The sequence below is a fragment of the Elephantulus edwardii genome, unplaced genomic scaffold (assembly GCF_000299155.1).
Source record: "Elephantulus edwardii isolate Elephantulus edwardi_28Jun2011 unplaced genomic scaffold, EleEdw1.0 scaffold00198, whole genome shotgun sequence".
Lineage (NCBI taxonomy): Eukaryota > Metazoa > Chordata > Mammalia > Macroscelidea > Macroscelididae > Elephantulus > Elephantulus edwardii.
Genome location: NW_006399948.1, coordinates 1285112 through 1290152, shown reverse-complemented (window position 1 = coordinate 1290152; position 5041 = coordinate 1285112).

The window sequence follows — 5041 nt, the reverse complement described above, 5'->3', positions numbered from 1 at the left end:
CTATGAGGTGGATTGATTCAGTGACTGGGGTAATCGGGATGCATGTGTCAGAGACAGTATGATTGGCACAGGACAGAGCAGTTTATGGCTGTTGTACATAGAGTAGCTATGAGTCACAAGTGAGTTGACAACATGTAATAACAATAACAACACTGTACCAATAAACAATATCATGATAGATGATATTATCAATGATTTCTTCTTACTTGTATCCATGATCAACACCTTGGCACCAGCAGTAAGGAAATCAGGGAACATATTACATTGGGCCAGTCTTCATGTGGAGGTCTCTCCAAATTATTAAGGAGCAGTGATTTTAGTTTGAAGACTAAGGTTTTCCTGATTCCGGTCATCAGCTTTTCAGTCACTTACTATGCCTCTGAGAGCTGGATATTGAATAAAGATGACAGAAGAATCAATATTTATAAATCGTGTTGGAGAAAAGTACTGTATTATACCATGGACTGCCAAAAAAGCACATAGATATGTCTTCAAATAAAATGCAGCCAGAATGCTCCTTGGTAGTAAAGATGGCTAAACTTAAGTCTCAGATACTTTGGGTGTATGGCTAGGAGAAGCAACTGCTTGGAAAAGTGAAGGATCAACAAAAGAAGGGAAGATCTTTAATGAGATGGATTGACACTGATTGCAGCAATGGCCTCAAAGATGATGTCAAATGTATCAAAGATGATGTGAATGGCACAGCATAGGACAGGCTTCATATCTGTCATTCATAGGGTCACTATGAGTCATTCTTGAACCCATGGCACCTAACAACTCTAGCAACAACATAGCTGACTCTCCATTAAGTAGTCAGAGGTTGCAAATCATATGGGAGGAGATTGCACAACATTTCCTTGTTGAGCCTATAGTACCTTTGCAATTCTAGAGTGGTTCCATTTTTGAGTTGACAGTACATATCCCTACTGACAAACTTCCAAGACGTTGCTCAACATTACCCTGAAGTGAAAAGCAAAATCACCCATTGATAACCATGAGTCTATCTGCACAGTATTAACAGGAACTAATAAATTTACACCTCTAAAAAGAATGTCTTTGACTTAAAGTTTCCAAGATTCAGATGGTTTGATTTTTGTGTTGGGTTTTTTTTGTTGCTGTTGTTGTTTTGTTGTGTTTTTTTTTTTCAATTAAAGTAGTGAAAAAAACATTTTAGATTCCCTGTAGCTTGGTAGGTTTTTGTTTAAGATACACTATGTGTATCTTAGGTAAGTGCAACATCTATTTCACTCTTGTAGAGAATTTATAGATTTTTTTTTTCAGCTTAATAGGGCTATTTTGGCCTCTTCTATTCCAGGTCATTAATTTTAACGGTTAAGACATTGTTATATGACACACTCAAGAGGCAAAGGTGCATACTGATAATTCTAGTACTGTGCAGGGAAATATTATTTTCCTTGGTAAAGACAAGCCATTTCTTTGAGTTTAGAAACATTTAGTTTTGAAGCCTCTGCTACCATTTTATTTAAAGCCCTATTAGCCCCCAACATATTGAATAGTATCTCAGCATTTTGCCTCAGGTATGATTCATTTAGAAGAGGATAAAAGCTCATAGAAATCTCTAAAGGGTATTTGTAGACTTTCTGTCTCTCTGTAATAATATAAGAAGTATTTCTAATTATTCCATAATGAAATGAGAAAGGAAACATGCAAACAACAAGATGAATTCAGACAACTTTCTACCTTTTATTTCAAATAACATCCTGCACTAACTTGAATAAATAGAACCCTAAAGTTACCTATTATTGTTCAAGAATTTTTTCCTTCATGAGGAAAAAGAATACTAAAACAATTTTAATTATTATTGAAAAAGCATGTAAACATCTGAATCCTACTGGTGTTGAGCATTCGGATCTCAGGAAATTCCACTGTATTGAATTCCTAAGAAGTCAGAACAAACTGGGCATTTTGGAACTCGCAGAACATTAAAATATTTAATAAGTCAGCCAGAAGGAAAAAAAAAAGACTTGTACAAACAGAGTGTACATTAAGTGCTCAGTGAGCCTCCTTTTTCTTTCATGGAGTCAAAAGAACAAGTTTTTGGTAGTTTTGTGGTTATATGCCATTGAGTTGACTACAACTCATAGTAACCCTATGAACGATAGATCTGAACTATGTGGTATTTTGATAATCTCTGGTGTACATGATCCCATACTGTGTCAACCCACTTTATTGAGGATTTTTCTCTCTTTCCCTCACCTTTCTAAATGTAATTTTCTTTTTTTTCATGACTGGCCCCTCCATACAACATGCCTAAAGTAAGTGAGGCAAAGCTTCACCATTCTTGCCTCCAAAGAGCACTCTGGTGACACTTTCTCCAAGACTTGTTTATTAATTTGGCAGTGACTGGGATAGTCAGAACTTGTCTCCAAAACCATAACTCAAGGCATCATTTTTTCCTTGGTCATTCTTAGTTATTGTCCAACAGTCAGATGTATAGTAATAGAAAAGACCGTGTTTTGAATCAGATGAATCATAGTCTTTAAACTGAAAACATTGCTCTCCAGTACTTTGGAAATGTCCTTGATAGAAAATTTGCCCAATGCAACGTGTATTTTCCTTTCTTAATTGCTCATAGCAAAGATATTGGTTGTGGATACAAGTAATGTAAAATTATTACAATTTTAGTTTTTCCTTCATTTACCAAGCTGTCTATTAGTTCAAAAGTGACAATTTTTATTTTTTTATATTGAAACGTAATCTATATTGAAAATTATAGTCTTTTATCTTCTAAAGAAAGTTTTTTAGCTCTTTCTCACTTTTAGCAAGCAAAGTTGTTTCATTTGCATAAAACAAATTGAGTTTTCTTCCAATCTTGATGCCTTATTCTTTATCATAAAGTCGAGCTTCTCAAATTCCGTTTCTCAGCATACAGATTGGATAGGCATGGGAAAAGGATTATAACCTTGATGTACACCTTTCTTGATTTTAAACTATGAAATATACTTCTTGGTATAGGTGTCTGTTTCACATAAGCTCAATTAAGTGTTTTGGGAGTCCCATTGTCCTCAATGTTAACAATACTTACCTTTACATGTCCTTGGTCATAGGATCCCTTAAGGAAACCTAATTCAAAATTTAAAATTTTACTTTAAGCACGTGATCATGAAAAGAGAACCTTGTGATTGAAGAACCCTGATGCCTAACTTTAGCCACAAGGATCTTCTTCATCTGGTCATAATTCAACTTTTTTTTCCAGTCTTCCTCTTAGCTGTAAGATTGATGGCGATATCACTCTAAAGATCTCATGAAGAAAGAGACAGGACAACACCCTCACCCTTTCCTTTCCTTTTGCTGGAGAAGACAATAGAGGAAAAATACACACACACACAATTGGAGGTCTTCTGGCATAGACCATAGTGCTGCACTGCACACCCACAGAAGGTGTCTCTCTTTTGATTGAAATTCACCAGTGGCTTCACAGGATAAAGACTGCAATATCTTCTTGTGCTATTCATGGTTTCAAAAACTTCTTGGAGAGTCTCCTATCAGAGTTGGCAATAAGTTTGAGAGAAGGACTATAAGAAATACACATAGACATGGGGAAGGGGGCGAGTGTTCCTAATCTCTCAGAATCCAGAAAAATACACAGAACACTAAAATGCCTTCATCTTTGTTACACTTTGTTTAAGCAGTGATCTTGAACATCTCAGATGGACAGGAGATAATGTTGGGGTCCATGAGATAAAAGCTCAGCATATAGTTTAGTATAAAGCCTAATAGGAGTATTCCCATTCACAGATAAGACTGAACATCTAGATTGTACCCTTATTACAATCATGAACTAGAAATCTTCCCCCCACCATACACACACATAGAAAAAAGGGATAGTAAAGAAAGTTGCTTCTTTAAACTGAGCACAGATTGATCACACAAACAAGATAATTTATGAACATTCATAGCCACCTGCCAGTCTTTATGGATGCTCCACCTAAATTCACACTACCTAGCTGGTGTGAAAAAATATCAAGCCAAGAATTTTTATTAAATCTCTGCAGGTTGATAATACCTGAACTGATGGTTAAAGCACATGCAAATCATCTCTGAAAATAATGGAAGGAATGGAAAAAAAGAAGAAAGGAAAGTATACACTTTTTCTGTAAGAAATGATAAAATATTTAATATTTAATGAGTACTATGAACTACATAAAAAGTAATTAAATCAATATAAGCAAATGCATGTGAATATAAATATACACAAAGAACATACACAAATTAGTTACCTATTAGACAAATTATATTAATATGTTGCACATCAAAGAAAAGCATTCAATCTTAAAATCAACAAAAGAGGAAGAAAATTACTTTCAAACAACAAAAAATTAACATAAACTAAAATTTTTAAAAGCAATAACAGAAGTGAGAAGTCATTGAATTACACTAATTTTTAAAAAGTGTATCAAATTAAAAATACAAAATAGTGAACTAATATGCCATAAAAAGGCCTTTGTTGTTGTTATGTGCCAACAAGTTGACTACGATTCATAGTGACCCTATGCACAATAGTGTTGAACCCAGCTCTATCCTGAGCCAATTTTACTATCTCCTACATCCCTGTCCGATTACCCCAGTTATTGTGTCAATCCATCTCATCTGGGGTCTTCCTCTCTTGCATTGTCCCTCAAACATCTCAAGCATGATGTCCTCTCTAAACACTGGTCCCTTCTGGCAACATCTCCAAAGTATGTGAGACAGTCTCAAAAACCTGGCCTCCAAGGAGCAGCTTGGTTTCAAACTCTCTGGTATAGACCTGTTAGTCTCTTTGGCAGTCCATGATATGCTTGGTATTCTTCTCCAGCACAATAACTCAAAAGCATCAATTCTTTTCCTGTCATTCCTGTCATTGTTCAGCTCTCTGATGCATATCAAGTAATTGCGAAGACCAAGTCCTGGATCAAGTGGATCTTAGCATCTTGACTGATATCTTGCTTTCTGGAGAGGTCTCTGACAGAATATTTTCCTAATGGAATTTGTCTTTTGATTTCCTGATTGCTGGTGCCAAGAGTGTTGATTGTAGAGCCAA